Source organism: Cervus canadensis, chromosome 15, assembly GCF_019320065.1.
Source record: "Cervus canadensis isolate Bull #8, Minnesota chromosome 15, ASM1932006v1, whole genome shotgun sequence".
Classification (NCBI taxonomy): domain Eukaryota; kingdom Metazoa; phylum Chordata; class Mammalia; order Artiodactyla; family Cervidae; genus Cervus; species Cervus canadensis.
The window spans coordinates 70,974,634-70,997,301 of NC_057400.1; the positions used below are offsets into that span (position 1 = coordinate 70,974,634).

General features: G+C 43.8%; 1 pseudogene; it reads right to left on the bottom strand.

Moving 5' to 3' along the window:
* Positions 1–9,850: 9,850 nt before the first annotated feature.
* On the bottom strand, positions 9,851–9,965 carry LOC122454039 (annotated as a pseudogene).
* Positions 9,966–22,668: the final 12,703 nt, after the last annotated feature.

Here is a 22,668-nt window from a genome sequence, read left to right on the forward strand (position 1 = left end):
CACTGGACCACCAGGGAAGTCCAACAAACTTATTTTTAAATATTCTTATTATTTTTTAATTTATGAGTGGCTACACTTGGTGTTCATTTCCGTGTGTGGGCTTTCTCTAGTTGCAGCAAGTGGGCCTACTCTCTAGTTGCAGTGCACAGGCTTCTCATTGTGATGGTTTTTCTTGTGGTGCACAGGCTCTAGGACATTCGGGCTTCAGTTCCTGTGGCACAAGGGCTCAAAAGTTGTGGCTTTGGGGCTCTAGAACTCAGGCTCATTAGTTGTGGCACGTGGGTGTAGTTGTTCCATGGCACGTGGTATCCTCCTGCACCAGGGATCAGGATCTGCATTGCAAGGCAGATTCTTAACCACCGGACCATCGTGGAAGCCCTGAATAATACATTTTTGAAGTAGAGTTTCAATTACAGATACTGCATCTCTTTTCAAACTTGGAAATGATTTCAACATGTTGGAGAAGATTTAAGGAATATTAGGTCACTTTCTCAGGATTTTTCCAATGCATCAGTGGAAGAATTTCTTGTAATGACCCTTTGTAGAGAGTACTTTAAGTAAATAAATCAAATCAAAAGAAGAAGGAATTGATATTAAAATGATCTTTACAAAAAAAAGAAATGCAATTAGAAGGAAGAATATTGTTATATAAAGTGAATTATATGTACTTGTATGTTTCCAGGCAAACAGTAGGTGGCAACATCTACATTTTTGAAATGATTGTATAACATCAAGATAAAACAGGCTAATGATTCATGAAATATGAGACTTTCCAAAACTCACATATTAGAAAGGATATGTATGTACAAATACATTTTGTTTCTATTATTATTTTAGAATATTGTGCTTCTATCTTATTAAAAGGACTTTACTAAGATCATTAACCTAGAATATTTTATTTGTGAACCACATTATACTGCTCATCTATGAAAAGGGATAGTATTATTTTCCTCATATAAGTCGGCCAGATAAGATGTCCCCAGTAAAGCCTAATGTTCCTGGGTCTGTCAGGATCTGAACTTACTTACTAGTAAGCCTGGTTACCCTGTAAGCCAGATAGCAGACCAATTATTTTCAAGGGACTTTGCAAGCACCATCAATCAACATAGTTCCTGAAAAGTGTCTGGTCCTATCTGGTTCTATATACATCTTCCTAAAAGTGACATCTTAGGCAAACCTTTGTAATAAAACAATGTTTCTAATTGTGTCCTATTATAAGGAGAATAAATTGTTATAGAATTTATGCAAATAATTTGATTGCCATAAAAATAAGAATACAGTTGACTCTTGAACAATGTTGACTTAGGGGTACCAACCCTCTCTGCAGTCGAAAGTCCCACATAAAAATTAGAGTCAACCTCCCATTTCCACACTTCTGCACCTTTGGATTCAACAAATGCCAGATTGTGTGGTACTGTAATATTTATAGGGAAAAAAATCAGCATGTAAGTTGACCCATAAAGTTCAAAACCATGTTGTTCAAGGATCAACTGTATTCAGTAAGAGTGTTTAAATTCTAGAGGGATCAGGCAGAGAGAAAAAGACAAATACTTTCTTCTCATTTACAAAGGTTTAATGGATTAAACTGTTGCGAGTTAGAGATAGCTTATTAAAAAGGGGCAAAGCAGTTCCTTAATCTGGAAAATAAGTCATTAAAGAGTAAGCATGTTTCAAACTAAAGGTTATAAAAAGTATAATCATCTTCATTGCCTTTCATGTAATTAACTCATTTTGCTTAGTTTGGGATGAGCACTTTCAGGAACCCATGAACTCCTCCACTAAATGCTTCCTTTTTTCTTGATCATGAAGAACACTGGTTTGTAACTGACTATAAGAGCTTTCAGAAAGCATAAGAGTAAGAGAATAACTATGAGTGACAAAAGGCTTAAGATGGCCAGAATTGAGGAGCTGGTGAGAGTTCACTTGAATGCAACTGATATGAAATTTGATTGTTTTGGGTGACATAACATTTTGAGATAATAACTGGAATTATGACCAATTACAATAGCACACATTATGGACAGCAAAGATGCTGACAAATTTCTAGGAAGTTCATACAATTTTGTTAAAATATTAGAAATGTATACATAAAAATATAAACTAAAGAAGATTATACACTGCTTCTTTTTCCCCAAGAAACTAGAAATAAAATTTACTAGAGCCTCATGTAGCCAGACAGAGGCACTGTCCCATTTAGCCGGGTGACTTTTATGTCAAAGTGATCTCCTTAGAACTTATGATATTGTGAGTTTACAGAATCATCAGTCTTCTTTCTCCTAGACATGGTGCTGCTAATCTCCTTACTTGATAGCTGAATCTTTTAAGTTCCATAAAACAATTGCAAAATTGAACTCTGTGCCCTTTCTAGCTCCTGGGTAGTCAGTTTTCTCAAGGTTGTATTCAACCAAATGTAGATCACTGGATGGCACATTTCTGTAGGAGGACCAGTGCACTTCATGGTGGGAGACATTACTGGTATTGAAGGTACAGAGCAGCACCAGGTATGTCTTCTCTTGATTGATCAGCTTCTCTTACTCCTCTATTTCCTCCTGGATAATGTGCAATTCCACCTCCGTCTTCCTCCTGCATAAATATCACTTCTTGTTTGACAGTGCTGTATATGAATTTCAGCATATCAAGTAAACCTAGTTTAACATCTCTTGCTTTGCAAGGTGTGAGAACAAATTCCTTGAGAATTTTCCAGGAGCCCTCTGGACAATCTCAATCACTTCAAAGTCAATAAAACTTTATTTAGAAATTAGTTCAGGAAATTGTCTAAAATGTCAAAATACTTGACCACTTGGTTAAATAGAACTACGGATCACTATGAAACAACTTTGTTATCTATTTAATCAAAGTTACAATAAAATATTTTAAAAACAAACAAACAAAAAAACAAGGTCGTATGTTTATAAAAGACCAAAAAAAATAACTATTTCAATACAGAGAAGTCTTGATTTTCTTGACTAATCAAAGACATAGTAAAGACAACAGGAAATTATTAAGATACAAGATAGTTGTTTCCTAGGCTGATTGCAATTCTCCAAGCCAGAATATTGGAGTGGGTAGCCGTTCCCTTCTCCAGGGGATCTTCCCAACCCAGAGACTGAACCCAGGTCTCCTGCATTGCAGGCTGATTCTTTACCAGCTGAGCCACAAGGAAAGCCCAAGAATCCTGGAGTGTGTAGCCTATCCCTTCTCCAGTGGATCTTCCCAACCCAAGAATCAGACCAGGGTCTCCTGCATTGCAGGCAGATTCTTTACCAACTGAGCTATCAGGTATTTCACCCTTATTATTCCCAATAGTTCATGTAAATATAATCTATTAGATCCACCTAGAAGGCTGGGAAGGGCTCTACCCTGGCTCTCCACCTCCCACGCAGCCAGCTTGGACCTGGGCTGTGGACACACCCAGCCCACCAGGTTTCTGACCCCTCAGCAGCCTGCTCTTGCTTGAGGCAGATCCACCCCACAGAAACCCCTACCTCCACATGCACAGTGAGAGATTACAGTTACTCAGGGCCTGAGTGGACTGCCCTGGGCCTTACTGTGTTGCGTTTTGGTCCCTCAGAGCAAAGAGTCAGTGGCATCTGGGGTGAGACTTGACTCAACATCTACAGTGTTGGAAGACACTATGACCTTTCCTGAGGCCAAGGACAGAGGATATTGGGACACAATACAACATGTCCATTCCTTTTTCTCAACCAGGTAAGTTGGGTTGAGGGCTTCTCTAGAAGTCATGCCTGGTGACCAGGTTCCAGGTTCTGTTGGGCTTTCTTGCTAGGAAAGTGAGGTATTCCTGGAGTCCACTTACCCAGGCTTCCTCCTTACATGAAGCCCCCCAAAGGCACCTCTGGGTTGCTAAATGCTCATCCCCCACCCAAAGCTATGTCCATGCACAGTGACACCGACACATTCCAACCCACCATCCCTGGATGCCTGGGTGCAGCCACGGCCCCAGCTCTGAGGACACAGCTGGGTTCAGACCTGGCTCATCCTCCTTATCAGTGATGTGACCTTGGACACACCATGAGTCTGTCAAGGTCTCCCCAATCCCCCATCTGCACAGTGAGGGTCACTGTGGCACTGACTTCCTGGGGAAGCCATCAGTTACATGGACCAATAAACACCTGCACTGCCTGTGAAACCCAATGGCTGGTATCACATGAAGCACATACATGGACTTAACAAAGGATGGATTCCAAAAAGGGCTGGCAAAACACAGAATGCAACAGAGACAGACCTGTGTCTGCTCTGGGGTCAAGTAGATCCCTTCCTCCCTATTTCCCATAACCCCAGGGGAGGAGTGAAAGTAAATAAAATTCAAACTTTGGCCCCAACATTCCAGGTCCTCCTGTTCCTTTAGATTCATGTCCAGTTGTCTCATCTCGGGCTCAGAGGTGAGTCGGCCCCACTCCCTGAATGGTGTCCAGCATTTCTGCCTCCTGGACAAATATCTTTCTGTCATCCCCACCCTTCTAGGGTGGATGGACACGGCGACTTGGATGTATACTGGGTGATGTATACTGGGTGATGAAAACTGTGATTTCTGCTCATTCCCTCTGTCCTGTGTTCACTCGCTCTGTGACTTTCTCTTGTCACTCTGTGTGTCTCTCTGCCTCTGTCTCTTGACTTCTGTCTGCCTGTGTTTCTGTTTCTCTTTTTTTCCATCCCTTCTCCCTCTCTGTCTCTCATTCTCTTTCTCTCTTTCATGTATGTTTGCATGTGCATATGTATGTGTTGTTAAGTCTCAAGGCAGATCACTTCAAAATAATGCCTTAATGATATATTTTTTTACTTATTGTTACTGAAGGAAAGACCCATGGGGAGGGACACTTTCCACCTTTTGTCTGTCTGTCTGAAAGCAAGAAAAATATCTCTCCTGTAAAAGGAGCACTACATGGAGGCTGAGGGCTGAGGGTGAAGGGGTGCAGACGTGCTAGCTCCTGCAAATTAATTCATTGTAGGGTCCTTCTGTTGTGACTACTGAGGTGCCAGTTAGCTTTGTGACAACCAAAGGCAACCCCACTGTCTGCTATGAGAATGGCCTATATACACAAATCTCCTTTATCCATTTGTGCCTTCCATATCTCAGCTATAAAGCTGCTGTAAACTTAGGGGTGTGTATATCTTTTTGAATTCACGGCTTTGTTTCCTTCAGAATGATACTCTCAAGTGTAATTCCTGCATCATATAGTATTTCTATGTTTAATTTCCTGAGGAACCTCCATGCTGTTTCCCATAGTGACTGTACCAAGGAACATTCCTAACAAAATGCTGAGGATTCCCTTTCCTTTACACCCTCACCAATCATTGCTATTTGGTGTCTTTTGGATGACAGACGTTCTTTCTGATTTCAGGTGGTCATCTCATTGTGGTTTAGATGTGCATTTCCCTGAAGATAAGTGATGCTGACCATCTTTCCATGTATCTTGTTGGCCATCGGTATATATGCTTTAGGAAAATGTTTGGTCTTCTGCCAGGTATTTACTTGGTTTTTGTCTTTTGGAGAGTGAGTTGTGTGACTCTTGGTCCACTTTGGATATGAACCCCCTTTCAGATATATGGCTTGGAAATATTTTATCACAATCGATCAGAAAATTGGTTGGAAATATTTTCTCAGAAACTCCTCTTTTGTAGATGGTATCCTTTGCAGTGAAAAGTTTTTGGTTAGATGGAGTCTCATTAGTTTATTTTGTTTTTGTTTCCCTTGCTTGAGAGGATAGATATAAAACATATTGCTAAGACTGATGTCCGAAAGCATCATGCCTATATTTTCTTCTATGAGTTTGATGGCTTCAGGTGTTAGGTTGAAGTACTGAATTCATTTTGAAGTTATTTTTGTAGATGTTATGAGAAAGTTTCCCAGTAAGATTCTTGTCCAGAATCATACTAGGCAGCTGTCTAGTGTTCCCAACATAATTTCTTGATGAGGTTTTCCTTTTCCCATTGTTATTCTCATCTCCTTTGCCTTAGATGAGTTGACCATAGAAGCACAGGTTTAATTCTGGATTCTCAGTTCTGTCCCATGGATCTATGTGTATTTCTTTTATGCCAGTACCATATTATTTTGATGATTCTAGATTTCTAGTATAGTTTGGAGTCAGGGAGCATGATATGTCCCAGGTTTTCCTTCTTTCCTAAAATCATATTCACTCTTTGGGTTCTTTTTTTGCCATATATGTTATATGCTTTGTCCACCAAAGAATCCCATTGGTTTTTTAACAAGAATGGTCTCAAATCTCTAGATTGCCTTGGGCTATGAAATCATTTTCACAATATGAATTGTTCGAATCAATGAGCATGGCATATATATTTCCATTCACTCACATTATTTTTAATTTCATTCATCAGTGTCTTCTAGTTTGGGGTGTATACAATAATTACTTCCTGATTTTAAATATATCCCCAGATCTTCTGGGCTTCCTTGGTGGCTCAGACAGTAAAGAATCTGCATGCAATTCAGAGAGCTTGGGTTCGATCACTGGTTCAGGAAACTCCCTTGGAGAAGGGAATGGCAGCTCACTCCAATTGCCTGGAGAATTCCATGGGCAGAGAAGCCTGGCAGGTTACAGTCTATGGGTCACAAAGAGTTACAACTGAGTGACTAACACTTTCACTTTTCACTAGATCTTTTATTTTTGGAAATGGCATTGTCGATAGGGTTATTGTCTGAAATTCTCATCCTGATAATCTGTTTTGAGTATACAGAAATGCAGCCAATTTTGGTAGATTAATTTGTATCCTGAAACTTAACTGATTTTCTCGATGAGGACTATTTGCCTTGGGGGATTATCTTCAGTATGTTCTATATAGAGTATCATACCATGTACAATCTGGTTTTGGTAGATCTACATCTGTGTTTACTGGGGTTATTTCTGTTAGAGTTCCTTTTATGCTTTTAGATAAATCCTTTACCAGGTTAAAATCCTTTACCACACAACTGTTCTCATCTCATATGCTCGCAAAGTAATCCTCAAAATTCTCCACTCCAGGCTTCAGCAATATATGAACCATGAACTTCCAGATGTTCAACCTGGATTTAGAAAAGACAGAGGAACCAGAGATCAAATTGCCAACAACCATTGTATCAAATAAAAACCAAGAGAATTCCAGAAAAACATATACTTCAGCTTTATTGATTATGCCAAAGTCTTTGACTGTGTAGATCACAACAAACTGGAAAATTTTTCAAAAGATGGGAATACCAGACCACCTTACCTGCCTCCTGAGAAATCTGTATGCAGGTCAAGAATTGCAACAGTTAGAACTGGACACGGAACAACAGAATGGTTCTAAATTGGGGAAGGAGTATGTCAGTATGTCACCCTGTTTATTTAACTTATATGCAGAGTACATCACGCAAAATGCCAGACAGGATGAAGAACAAGCTGGAGTCAAGACTGCTGGAAGAAATATCAATAACCTCAGATAACAGGTGACACCACCCTTATGGCAGAAAGTGAAGAGGAACTGAAGAGCCTCTTGACCAAAGTGAAAGAGGAGAGTGGAAAAGCTGGTTTAAATTCAACATTCAGAAAACTAATATCATGGCATCTGCTCCCATGGGGGAAACAATGGAAACCGTGACAGACTTTATTTTCTTGGGCTCCAAAATCACTACAGATGGTGACTGCAGCCATGAAATTAAAAGACGCTTACTCCTTGGAGGAAAAGTTATAACCCACCTAGACAGCATATTAAAAAGCAGAGACATTACTTTACCAACAAAGGTCCGTTTAGTCAAGGCTATGGTTTTTCCAGTGGTCATGTATGGATGTGAGAGTTGGATGATAAAGAAAGCTGAGTACCGAACAACTGAAGCTTTTGAACTGTAGTGTTGGAGAAGACTCTTGACAGTTGCTTGGACTGCAAGGAGATCCAATCAGTCCCTCCTGAAAGAAATCAATCCTGAATATTCATTGGAAGGACTAATGTTAAAGCTGAAGCTCCAATACTTTGGTCACTTGATGTGAAGAGCTGACATTTGAGAAGACCCTGATGCTGGGAAAGATTGAAGGTGGGAGGAGAAGGGGACGACAGAGATGAGATGATTGGATGGCATCATCGATTCGATAGACATGAGTTTGAGCAAATTCAGGAAGTTGGTCGGAGAAGGCAATGGCAACCCATTCCAGTACTCTTGCCTGGAAAATCCCATGGACGGAGGAGCCTGGTAGGCTGCAGTCCATGGGATCGCACAGAGTCGGACACGACTGAAGCGACTTAGCAGCAGCAGCAGCAGCAGGAAGTTGGTGATGGACAGGGAGGCCAGGTGTGCTACAGTTCATGGGGTCGCAAAGAGTTGGACATGATTGAGCAACTCAACTGAACTGAACTTACCTGGTTAAGTTTTTGCAACTGTTTTTCTCCTAGTTGGTGATTTGTCTTTTCACTTTCTGAAAAAGGTCTTTCACAGAGTTGAAATCTTCAACTTTATAATGAAGTCCACAGTATCCCTTGTTTTTCTACGTGGATTGCCTTTTTTACGTTGTGTCTTAAACCTCAAATTTCATGATCTATATGACCAAGCCCAAGCTCATATTGATTTGCTTCTATGTTTTCTCCTATAATTTTGAATCATTTTGCATTTAAAAATGTGTCTGTGAGTAACTTTAAGTGAATTTGGTGCAAGTTGTAATCTTTGCAACTGCATTGATTTCACACAAAATGGTTTTCAATTAATTGCTACTTAACTATTTTTAGAAGAGTTATGGGACATTGTCTCCATTTCAGGGCTTCCTAAGTGGCTAAATGGTCAAGACCCTTCCCCCCGCAGGTCAATGAGAGAGACATGGGTTTGATCCCTGGGTCAAGAAGATTCCTTGGAGGTGGAAATGGCAACCCATTCCAATATTCTTGCCTGGAAAAGCCCATGGACAGAGGAGCCTGGTGGCCTACAGGCCATGGGGTTGCAAAGAGTTGTTGACAATTTACCAACTAAGCAGGCATGCAAACGCATCTCCATTTCAGTGTGACTGTCCCAAGTTGTATGGATTGAGCAGTTCTGACAGCAGGGAGCACTGTTCAGTGGGCTGTGAAGTAGGCAGAGCCTGAAGTTCCCACACTGATCATGAGGGGCTGAGACCGCCTCTCTAACCCACTGGCACATGTGCATTCCACCCTTTGACTTGGCTCCTCCGGTGGCTGAAACCAGCTGTGCCTCCTCAGGAACCACCCAGGCTTGGGCTGGGAAACTGTGGGTCAAGGTCTCATGAGTCCTGTGGGACAGGACTCATTCTCCTTCGAGAGTTTGCTTCAGGACAAAACGAGGCTGCGTCCACTCTAAAAGGACTCTAGTTCTAGGACCAAGTAGGGCTTTGGCTTCCAGACAAAGTGGGGCTGCATTCACATTGACAGGAGCTGCATTTCCTGAGAACACAGGCAATGCCAGGGGGAAACAGTGAGGACAATGAAGAAATGCAGAAAAGTGGTGGGTAGCTTTCTGCGAACCACTGACTGCTCGGTCGGTGTGAGGGAGTACAATCTTCAGAGGATGCAGGCAGGGCCTGATATGGGCCTGGGGCAGGGGCTGGGCCAGCCCGGGGGATTGTCTGAGGCATGCCAAAGGAGCCCCAGATGGAGACCCGACGGTCGTCTGGTTTCCTGGAAGCCGAATGTGGAGGGGCTCGCGGGCCGCGCAGAGGCAACCCAGGTCTGCAGCGGGAGTTGGGGCCCCGGCCACCCACCCCAGGAGGGGCTGGGGCTGCGGGTGCCCAACAGTTGTGACGCCGCTGCCTTTGAGGGCCGCCTGCAGCTCTGAGCGCGGTGGAGTGCGAGGGGCCAGGGGCAGGTGGGGCTTGCGGCGCCAGCCGCCGGGGGCGGGGGCTAAAAGAGAGGGGAGGCAAAAAACCTACAGCACCCGGTATTCCCAGTACTACATCCAAGTACTAACCAGGCCCGACCCTACTTAGCTTCCAAGATCACAGGAGGTCGGGCGCGTTCAGGGTGGTATGGCTGCAGACTGAGGCGGCTGATGCCGGGCGCCCTAAGAGCCCTGCACTGCGCCTCCCTTTCGCTCTGACCTGCCGGTGGGGTCAGCCGGAGGCACCTCTTCACCTGGCGGGCGCGCGCTGAACTTGAGCCGCACGACCGGCGACTGGACTCCGGCCAGCTGACGCCGCCCCGCCCACCGCCCACCGCCACCCTCTGCCATCACCAGCCTGGCCCGGGGGCTGGAGGGCTTCCGGGACCCCTAGCGGCCGGCTGGGCGTGCGTGCAGGGGCTGCGGGGTGGGGTGAGGGGCGCAGAGGTCTCGGGGCGCCCTCCCAACCTGGGCCTCTCCAGGCCCGCCCCCTCTCGGCGGCCCCCGCCCCCATCTCATTCGCTGCTCAGGGCCACGTGGCCCCGGACGTGTTTGGCTTCTGGGCCGCCGCGGCCCGAGGCCCAAGGGCCTCTGAGCCTCCTGCGGGCCTAGGCAAAGCCAAGCCGGGGGCCCTGAGCGTCCATCCTGCCCGACACCTGCCTGGTGCCCAAACCCACCGGGAGCCACCAGCACGGTGGACCGGAGGGCGGCAGCCCCGCCCCTTCGCCCGACCGCGGCTCCCCTTGTCCCCACGCCGCCCGCCAAGCACAGGTCCTTCCTGAGAGAGCAGACGAGGAACAGGCAGGCGCACGGACACACACACACACACACACACACACACACTCGCACGCACTCTGGAGAAATGAGACAGTCGGCCGGCGCAAGCTCGTCAGCCAGAGCCAGAGCCAGAGCACCTGTGAGAGGCTGGGGCCAGAGGAAGGTACGGGAGGCCGGGGGTCAGGAGACTCAGAGGCAGAAAGAGAGGAAGGTTCAGAGACAGACTCGGAGAGGGCGAGAGGGAGATGCAGGCAGACAGACAGACACGCTCGCGCACACACACGCAGGGAGAAAGAGAGAGGGAGACACAGAGCGACTGACAGAGAGACGGCAAACGAGAGACAGACACGGGAGAGAGGATGGCATCCCATCCGAGACAGACACACTGGCACAACCGTGACCACCTCAGAAAGAGGCCATGCCAAACAAGCAGCTTCCCCAAGGGAGGGGGCGTTCGCCTTGGGCCGGCCGGGCTGGACGCGGTGCCCCGGGGCTGGCAGTCCCCCGTGGGGTCCCCAAGACTTCCGCGCAGCCGAAGTCTCAAAATTCCCCTTCAGCTTGGCTACCTAAGGCAAGACCCAGCCCCCACCCCCAGACCAGAGGGTGAGAGTGTGTGTGTGAGTGTGTAGGTGGGCGAGGGTGTGGTCGGTCGACTGGAGGCCGGGTGAATACCCAGAATGGAGGGGGGAGGGTGTGGAGGCAGGGGGTTGGGGAGCCTGTGTGGTCTTCTTGCTGTCTCTCTCTCCCTCTTTCTCCGTCTCCCTTACCTGTGCTTTCCAGCTCTTGACCTGTCTTGGCGGCGAGTGTGTGTGTGTATCTTTGTGTGTGTGTGCGCGCGCGCACGTGGTCGCCTACGAGGCTGGGGGTGAGGCTGGAGGTGCGGACCTTTTGAAATACATGTGCATGTACTGGACTACACTTCACAACAGCCAAAAAACGGAAACAAACATATTGTTTATTGGGAGATAAATGGAGAGAAAAAAGACCTATGTACACAATGGAACATGACTCTGCCAGAAGAAAATAACATAATGTGATTTTCAGGAACGTTGATAAAACTAGGGATGATCAAACAACGTGAAGACAATAAAAATCAAAATCAGAAAAAGATATATATCTTTAGATATCATTTATAGCTGGAATTGATAAACACCCACCAGTTTATTCACTGAGCAACATGAAGACTCAGAGACCTAGAAAACAATTTTCTGATTATTAAGGAGAAAGCAAGTGGAAAGGGAAAAAAATAGAAGTTTAGAGTAAGCAAATATAATCATTCCATGTAAAAAAGGTAATCATCAAAGACCTAGGTATAACAAAGGATTTCTGTGAACACACTGTAACGAATTCCATGGGGAAAAATGCAAATGAATACATATATATATATATATGTAAACCTGAAAACACATTCAGTTCACCTGCCACCCACAACACATTGTATATCACTGTTACTACAATATAAAATAAAGATTAATTTAAAAAAGAAAGCTAGGGAAAAACACACAAGCTTTTGGATATTTATTCAGGTATATTCCACATTAAATTACAGCCCTGAATGAAAACTCTCATAAAGCTTTCATTTTCAGAGTAACCACAGTTGGGCATTAGAAAATCCAGCAGCCTTGTGGCCATTCCCAGCAACAGCTACCTTAAAAGTTTTGCTTATGAGTACCATGTTGTTCAGTGGTTAAGATTCAGGGTTGATTTTCCTTAGGATTGACTGGTTTGATCTCTTTGCTGTCCAACTGACTCTGAAGAGTCTTCTCCAGCACCACAATTTGAAAATATTAATTCTTTATTATATAGCATTGTGTTAACTACATAGTTAGTTGTTACTCAAAATAGGATGTTCTGAACATTATTTCAGCAATTTTATGTTTTTTCATTTAGTTATTTTTTAAATGTTTTTAGTTTCAAGTCATTTGATACAAATATATGAATAATACTAAACTCTTTGTCTTGTTCAAGGTCTCCTATGTAGTCCTACTAATTGAATTGTTGTGTTACTAACAGAATAATACATAATTATATAAGTATTTACATTTCTGGCAAATACAATTTTTTTCACACACACACAAAAGAAAATATTAATTATTTGGTGCTCTGCCTTCTTTACTACTGAGCTCTCACATTCGTACATGACTACTGAAAAGATCATCAGTTCAATTAAGTCGCTCAGTCGTGTCCGACTTTGTGACCCCATGAACCACAGAACGCCAGGCCTCCCTGTCCATCACCAACTCCCGGAGTCCACCCAAACCCATGTCCATCGAGTCAATGATGCCATCCAACCATCTCATCCTCTGTCATCCCCATCTCCTCCTGCCCTCAATGTTTCCCAGCATCAGGGTCTTTTCAAATGAGTCAGCACTTTGCATCAGGTGGCCAAAGTATTAGAGCTTCAGCTTCAACATCAGTCCCTCCAATGAACACCCAGGACTGATCTCCTTCAGGATGGACTGGTTGGATCTTCTTGCAGTCCAAGGGAATGTCAAGAGTCTTTTCCAACACCACAGTTCAAAAGCATCAATTCTTCGGTGCTCAGCTTTCTTTATAGTCCAACTCTCACATCCATACATGACCACTGGAAAAACCATAGCCTTGACTAGATGGACCTTTGTTGGCAAAGTAATGTCTCTGCTTTTTGATATGCTCTCTAGGTTGGCCATAACTTTCCTTCCAAGGAGTAAGCATCTTTTAATTTCATGGCTGCAATCACCATCTGCAGTGATTTTGGAGCCCAAAAAAGTAAAGTCAGCCACTGTTTCCACTGTTTCCCCATCTATTTCCCATGAAGTGATGGGACTGGATGCCATGATCTTAGTTTTCTGAATGTTGAGCTTTAAGCCAACTTTTTCACTCTCCTCTTTCACTTTCATCAAGAGGCTCTTTAGTTCTTCTTCACTTTCTGCCATAAGGGTGGTGTCATCTGCATATCTGAGGTTATTGATACTTTTCCTGGCAGTCTTGATTCTAGCTTGTGCTTCTTCCAGCCCAGCATTTCTCATGATGTACTCCACAGATAAGTTAAATAAGCAGGGTGACAATATACAGCCTTGAGGTACTCCTTTTCCTATTTGGAACCAGTCTGTTGTTCCATGTCCAGTTATAACTGTTGCTGCCTGACCTGCATACAGGTTTCTCAAGAGTCAGGTCAGGTGGTCTGGTATTCCCATCTCTTTCAGAATTTTCCACAGTTTATTGCGATCCACACAGTCAAAGGCTTTGGCATAGTCAATATGCAGAAATAGATGTTTTTCTGGAACTCTCTTGCTTTTTCAATGATTCAGTAGATGTTGGCAATTTGATCTCTGGTTCCTCTGCCTTTTTTAAAACCAGCTTCAACATCTGGAAGTTCACAGTTCATGTATTGCTGAAGCCTGGCTTGGAGAATTTTGAGCATTACTTTACTAGCGTGTGAGATGAGTGCAATTGTGCAGTAGTTTGAGCATTCTTTAGCATTGCCTTTCTTTGGGATTGGAATGCAAGCTGACCTTTTCCAGTCCTGTGGCCACTTCTGAGTTTTCCAAATTTGCTGGCATATTGAGTAGCACTTTCACAGCATCATCTTTCAGGATTTGAAATAGCTCAGTTGAAGTCCATCACCTCCACTAGCTTTGTTCATAGTGATGCTTCCTAAGGCCTACTTGACTTCACATTCCAGGATGTCTGGAATGGACATCCTGGAATGGAAAAGATCATAGCCTTGACTATATGGACCTTTGTTGGCAAAGTGATATCTTTGCTTTTTAATACACTGTCTAGGTTTCTCATAGCTTTCCTGCCAAGAAGCAATTGTCTTCTAATTTTATGGCTGCAGTCACCATCTGGGGTGATTTTAGAGCCCAAGAAAAGGAAATCTGTCACTGCTTTCACCGTTTCCCCTTCTATTTGCCATGAAGTATGGGATCGGATGCCATGATCTTTGTCGTTGCTGTTCAGTCACTCAGTTGTGTCCAACTTTGTGACCCCATGGACTGTAGCACAGCAGGCTTCCATGTCCTTCACCATCTCCCAGAGCTTGCTCAAACTCATGTCCATTGAGCCAGTGATGCCATCCAACCATCTCTTCCTCTGTCATCCTCTTCTCCTCCTGTCTTCTATTTTTCCCAGTGACTTGGGTCTCTGCATCAGATGACCAAAGTATTGGAGGTTCAGCTTCAGCTTCGGTCCTTCCAATGAATATTCAGGGTTGATTTCCTTAGGATTGACTGGTTTGTTCTCTTTGCAGTCCAAGGGACTCTCAAGAGTCTTCTTCAGCACCATAGTTTGAAAGCATCCATTCCTCGGCACTCAGCCTTCATTATGGTCCAACTATCATATCCATGTGTGACTACAGAAAAAACCATAGCTTTGACTATGTGAACCTTTGTCGGCAAAGTAATGTCTCTGCTTTCTAATATGCTGTCTAGGTTTGTCATAGCTTTTCTTTCAAGGAGCAAGCATCTTTTCATTTCATGGCTACAATCACTGTGATGTAGGTTTTTTTTTTTTTTTAATGTTGAGTTTTAAGCTGGCTTTTTCACTTTCCCCTTCACCTTCATCAAGAGGCTCTTTAGTTCCTCTTTGCTTTCTGCCATTAGAGTGGTATCATCTGCATATCTGAGGTTGTTTATATTTCTCCCAGCAATCTTGATTCCAGCTTGTAACTCATCCAGCCTGGCATTTTTCACAATGCACTCAGCATATAGGTTAAATAAACAGGGTGATAGCAGACAGCTGTGTGGTACCCCATTCTCAATCCTGAACCAATCAATCAGTTGTTCCATATAGTGTTCTAACTGTTGCTTCTTGACCCACATACAGGTTTCTCAGGAGACAGGTAAAGCAGTCTGGTATTCTCATCTCTTTAAGAATTTTCCACAGTTTGTTGTGATCCACACAGTCAAAGGCTCTAGCATAGTCAATGAAACAGAAGTCGATGTTTTTCTGGAATTCCTTTGCTTTCTCTATGATCTAGCAAATGCTGGCAATTTGATTTCTGGTTCCCCTGCCTTTTCTAAACCCAGCTTGAATATCTGGAAGTTCTTGGTTCACATACTGCTGAAGCCTAGCTTGGAGGATTTTGAGCATAAGCTTACTAGCATGGGAAGTGAAGTGAAGTGAAGTTGCTCAGTCGTGTCCAACTCTTTGCGAACCCATGAACTGTAGCCTACCATGCTCCTCCATACATGGGATTTTCCAGGCAAGAATACTGGAGTGGGTTGCCGTTTCCTTCTCCAGAGGATCTTCCCGACCCAGGGATCAAACCCGTGTCTCCCGCATTGTAGACAGACGCTTTACTGTCTGAGCCACCAGGGAAGCCCCACTAGCATGGGAGATGAGTACAATTGTCCAGTGATTTGAAAATTCCTTAGTACTGCCCTTCTTGGGGATTGGGATGAGGATTGACCTTTGCCAGTTCTGTGGCCTCTGCTAGGTTTTCCAAATTTGCTGACATACTGAGTGCAGCACTTTAATAGCATCATCTTTTAGGATTCTAAATAACTCTGCTGGAATTCCATTCCCCCCACTAGATTTATTGGCAGCATTGTTTCCTAAGGCCCACTTGACTTCACACTCCAGGATGCCTGACTCTGAATGAGAGACTACACCATTGTGGTTATCCAGATCATTAAGATCTTTTTAATACAGTTCTTTAGTGTATTCTTTCCATCTCTTCTTGATCTCTTCTGCTTCTATTAGGTCATTACCAGTTCTGTCTGTCCTTTATTGTGCCCATCTCTGAATGAAATGTTTCTTTGATATTTCCAATTTTCTATGGCTACCAACTTAAAAAAAGTTACCTATCTATATACCCACTAGATTAGGCACCAAGTTTGCCACAAAACTTCTTGTTCATAATCCAGCAGTAGCCCCCAAAATAAGGAAATTGTGAACATGCACTGCTGCAGAAGAACAAAAATTCTGAGGTAAAGACTCCTTATCCTTAAATAGTTTGCTCTAAAAAAACTCTCTGTAACATCCTTAGGAACCCCTTGTCTCAGATACGTGGCCAAGCAGCTGTCAGGTGTCCTCTATGCCTCCATCCTGCACTCCCTTCCACACAGCAGACACACTGTACTCAATCACCCCATTTCAGAATAGGAATAATTTGTTTCTGTGAATATGATTTTAATAATATTCCATAAGTATTCAGTCATCAAATCTTTCTCCATATCAGGAAAATATCCAAAGTAATCAGCAAATATTTTGTGTGTGTATATATATGCATATATACACATATAATTAAAAAAAAATCCCTTTCCGTAATTTAGTTCTGGCTTCTCAGTGACGGAAGCAGTGAAGGACTCAGTGTCAAAGCACACTCTGATAAGACTTTTTCAGGGCAATCAGTTTCTTGTGAATTATTCATCAGGCTTGCTCCAATTCCACAAGGACTCCACCACAGTCACTAGGATGGAGAAAGATCATTGGTTTTCTATGTGCTCCTATTTTGGCCTCTTCACTTAGATAACAAATCTTTTCTTTCAAATCCATCACAGCTGCATTTATATTATCCACCCTAAGAAAAGGAAATAAACAAGAACACATCTGAAATCATAAAAAACACCAAATTACAGTATCATAAGACTTAGAAGAAACTTTGTGAATGCATGTGTCTAACTCCTCTACCTTTGGGCAGAACCATTCTTTAACCATCACAAAAATAAGCTTAATACTTCTAGAGACCAAAAAGGAGGTTGCTAAATTTTCCTGGGTAAGGAACCACATGCTTAAGAATTTTCTCTTAGTAAACATTTCTCCTTAGGGCCTAAACGATGTCTTCTCCACTTCACAGTATGTTCTTGTGGCAACACTATTGATGACTCCTCACAAATTATTTTTTTAAGAGCCTTGGGTTCCTCATTCATAAGAGGAAGATGAGGCCTGCCATATAAATGGCCAAGAGATCAAAATGAGATAACAGATAAGCAGCTCTTAGCACAGTTTATAGAAGGTACTCAACAAATACGAATGCTTCCCTGATCTCCTAACCTCCCATCTGCCAAACTGTCTGGTTATTACTTTTATTTTGGCCTTGCAGTGTGGCATGTGGGATCTTAGCTCCCTGAGCAGGGAACTGTGAGCATTTCCAGGGAGTTACTGAGCATGAGGGTGGGTTTGTGCTGTTCTGTGCTTAGTCACTCAGTCGTGTCCAACTCTTTGTGACCCCATGGACTGCAACAAGCCAGACTTCTCTGTCCTTCACTGTCTTCCAGGGTTTACTCAAACTCATATCCACTGAGTCAATGATGCCATCCAACCACCTCATCTTTGCTGTCGCTTCTCCTCCTACCTTCAATCTTTCCCAGCATCAGGGTCTTTTTCAGCAAGTCAGCTCTTGACATCAGGTTGCCAATGTATTGGAACTTCAGCTTCAGCATCAGTCCTTCCAGTGAATATTCAGGGTTGATTTCCTTTTAAGATTGACTGGTTTGATCTCCTTTCAGTTCAATGGATTCTCAAGAATCTTCTTCAGCACCACAATTTGAAAACATCAGTTCTCTGGTGATGGCTGGCTCTAAACTTTGCAGTCTGACTAATAGGCCTATCAATTAAAGTTTATATATACATATATATATATATATATATGCATGCTAAGTCACTTCACTCGTGTCCCGGTCTTTGTGACCCTATGGGCTGTAGCCTGCCAGGCTCCTCAGTCCATGGGATTCTCCAGGCAAGAGTACTAGAGTGGTTTGCCATGCCCTCCTCCACATATGTATATATACACATACACATACATGGTGTGTATGTATAGGTGCACATGATGTCAACTGTATGCATTACTTGTATTTGCTTTTTAATTTGTCTTAGCAATTTTTCCATGTCAGTACATAAAGGTCAACAACTTTTAACCTACTACATAGTATCCTAATAATTATTTCATAGAAATACAAAAGATGATTTAATCATTCCAGTAGTAATAAACACTTGGACTATAAGAAGGGAAGTGGGCTCTTCTCAATGGTTTGGTAATAAACTATGCATCCCTGGTGTTGCCTGTAGAACAAAAGAGTTTGGTGTAAGTTTGTGGACACCACTCCACTGGCATCTGAGGCCACATGCACATAGCAGGGACAGGCAGAGACAGGTATAAATATTCTAGAGTGAAACTAAGAGATATGGAGGACAGCTTCCTATATGCTAACAAACCAGAGCTAAAGAAAAAGAGACCAGCTGGAGTAAGAGTAGAAATATTTGAAGAGATATCTGATAATTCTACATAATTGAAGAGAGAGACGAGTTCTCAAATTAAAAGTGCACTTGAGAATGAAGCAGGATAAAGATAAACCAATACCAATACACGTAATAGAGAAACCTAGTAACATCAATGACACAAAGACTATTTTAAGAACTTTGCAAGGCAGGAACAGAGGCACAGACGTAGAGAATGGGCTTGTGGACACAGTTGGGGGAGGGGAGGGGGACAAACTGAGAGAGTAGTATTGACATATACACACTACTATGTGTAAAGTAAATAGCTAGTGTGAAGCTGCTGCATAAAAAGAGCTAGCTTGGTGCTCTAGAGGGGTGACAATCTAGAGGGGTGGGATGGGTGTGGAGGGTGAGAGAGAGGCTCAAGAGGGAGGGGGTATACATATGCATACAGCTGATTCGCACTGTTGTACAGCAGAGATTAACAGAGCATTGTAAAGCAATTGCATTCCAATTAAAATAAGAAAAAAAACAACTGTATTTAAAGCATCAGTCAGTCAGTCAGTTCAGTCACTCAGCCGTGTCTGACTCTCTGCGACCCCATGAATCGCAGCACACCATGCCTCCCTGTCCATCACAAACTCCCAGAGTTTACTCAAACACATGTCCATCGAGTTGGTGATGCCATCCAGCCATCTCATCCTCTGTCGTCCCTTTCTCCTCCTGCCCCCAATCCCTCCCAGCATCAGGGTTTTTCCAATGAGTCAACTCTTTGCATGAGGTGGCCAAAGTATTGGAGTTTCAGCTTCAGCATCAGTCCTTCCAATGAATACCCAGGACTGATCTCCTTTAGGATGAACTGGTTGGATCTCCTTGCAGTCCAAGGGACTCTCAAGAGTCTTCTCCAACACCATACATTTTCCCAAATGCTGATGACAAAATATAATGTGAGCTAGTTGTTCAGTCGTTCATTTGTGTCCGACTCTTTTCAACACCATGGACTGCAGCATGCCAGGCTTCCCTGTACTTCACTATCTCCTGGAGTTTGCTCAAACTCATGTCCATTGAGTCAGTGATGCCATCCAACCATCTCATCCTCTGTTTCCCCCTTCTCCTCCTGCTTCCAATCTTTCCTAGCATCAGGGTCTTTTCCAATGAGTCAGCTCTTTGCATCAGGTGGCCAAAGTATTTGAGCTTCAACTTCAGTCTCAATACTTCCAATGAACATTCAGGGTTGATTTCTTTTAGGATTGATAGGTTTGATCTCCTTGCTGTCCCAGGAACTCTCAAGAGTCTTCTCCAGCACCACACTTTGAAAGATCAACCTTTGGTGCTCAGCCTTCCTTATGGTCCAGTTCTCACATCTGTACATGACCAGTGGATAGCTTGAGCTGGGCCAACCAAATATTTGTGTATCACTTCATGTTGTTCATATGTGTACCTGATCTCAAGTCCATCTTCAATATGCTTACTTGTATGCTCTGTATAACAGTAAAATGCCTTTAAAACTTTATTTTTAAAAATATTTAAATAATGTCATTAATCTTATGGGGATACAATAAATGATTACTAATTGTATTGATGTCTAATTATTCTCATTTTAAAGATGTAGAGTCTGATGCACAGAGTGATTTTCTTGACGTCATATGGAAACCATGAGTATAATTTGTGAGATATTTTGAGTTTCCCAGATAAATAATATCATGAAAAAAAAGACCCCTGCTTACACCACCCGCCTCCACACAACTAAATGACAACAAAAAGGCTCAAAGGAGATATAACAAGCAAAGGCAATATGTGCCTATTATCGGAATTTTCCTTCAAAGAAAGACCCTATTAAAACTACTGTAGAACAAATTTGAATATCTACTAGATATTTCATGATATTAAAGGATTACCATTAATTTTGTCTTAGGAGCCATTATGATTTTGTATAAATATGTAAAAAATGCAATAAACACACACATACAACTGAACAATTTATGTATTAAATTACATAAGGTCTAGAAATGGCTTTACAGTAACATAGGAAGAGGGAAATGCAGACACTAATACAACATTGTAAAGCAACTATACTCCAGTTTAAAAAAAAAATAAGAAAGCAGTTCATTCTCACTTTCCATAGAATTAGTCAAATAGAAGTTCCTTCACATGCATCTTCTTTCTATATATGTAAGTTTTTCTTTTTGAAAGGCAACTTTTCAAAAGTGTTTATTAGAATGCACATTACTTTGCTATAAGTAAAAGAAAATACAGTTATGCTTAAAACTACTAGCCTCATTAGCATGCATTTCTTCTCCAAGACTGTCAAACTTTCCAATAATTATTTGCAAAATGGTTATTTACAGTGAATGGTCAATCATACCAAGGCCCCAGGTCTTTCAGAGAAGTGTCACCAGATTCAACCGCCCCTGTGAAATGCACTTGGGTCACTGCCCCTCACCGCTGGGCTGTCCCAACCACTGGCTGCAGCTGTCTACACTTGCCAGCAGTACCAGATCCCTATGACTGACTGAAACCACCCGGGGAGAGGCGACAGTCTCAGGGACCACCCCAACGCAAGCAGATCCAGAGCAAGCCGGTGAAGGACCCAAGCTCTGCTGGGGGGCTGGGTGTCTGCTGGGAGCCCTGGCTGCCAGTCAGCCTCAACAAGATTTCCTCAGCATTTACTACGGCATCTGATGTGTGAACAGGAGTGGCCAGGACTTCCATGCATAACTGAACGAATGGAGAACTGACTCACATGCTGACTTGGGGGCTGCACAGATGCCTTTGATCTCGGCCCCTCACTCTGCTTCCCCAGGGCCAGCCAGAATCCTACCTCCTCTTGGGGCCACTTGGGTCTCTCCTCCGAGGTCCTGGTCTTGGTCGTGAAGCTCCTCTGGGCATCGGCAGGGTGCTTGGCCTCGGGAGGGAGGTTCAGAGACGGGCCTGCCCTTGTGTTTGGGTCTGCACCTGTGTCTGCTGGGGCCGCGGCCGGCCTCGGCGGGTGGGCAGGCCTTGGGGGAGTCTCGGGCCCCGGCTCCGTCCACTCTTCCACAGCCTCCTGGCACTCGTCCATCTCCAGGTGGTGCACGTCATGGGCCACGTAGCCCTGCCCCTCGCAGTCCGTGCCCTGCAGGTAGCTGTCATCCTCGGGGCAGTAGCAGATGTAGCAGGTGCCCTCCTCCTCTTCGGGCAGCCCCAAGTCGTAGTCCTTCTCCTCCGAGGTGTTGTTAATGCAGTCAGAACTGGAGTCCCTGTCGGGACACATGCTCTCGGGCCTCAGGGCTGCCAGCTCCAGGCCGGTGGGCACATGCTGCTCCAGGGTCAGCTCCGGGTCCTCGCTCTCGGGATCCAGGCCCTCTTGCCTTGTGGTCCAGTAGGCTCATCACAGCACTCTGACGCTTCAGGTGGGCCATGGCAGGGCTCACACTGCTGTCGTCACCAGGAGGCAGCAACTGCAGACAGGAAGGGGGACAGGAGAATCAGAACCCGGCCCCAAACAGCCAACACAAGGAGCACACCCAGGAGAAGTAACTCGTGTCATTCAAATGACAGGATACCCCTCCTCAGCTGACTCTGGTGTCAGGACGAGCACATGTTCTGCCAAAGAGACAGGACGGCACCAGGGCTCGAGGAGGAAAGGCATCAGGGCTCGAGGAGGAAAAGGGGACCCTGGGGACTTCCCAGGGCACCTGCTACTTCCCCCCAACTCCCTGCTCATTCATGAATTCTCTCTTTGACTTGATTAGCTTATAGTTAACTTACAGTGCTGTGTTCATTTCCGGTGTACAGCAAAGTGCTTCAGTTATATACATCTATGTGTGTGTATGTGTATACATATATATGTATATATACATATGTATATATACACATATATACATATTCTTTTCCAGATCCTTTTTTAATATAGTGCCCTGTGCTGTGCTGTAGGTCTTTGTTGACTGTCTAATTTATATATA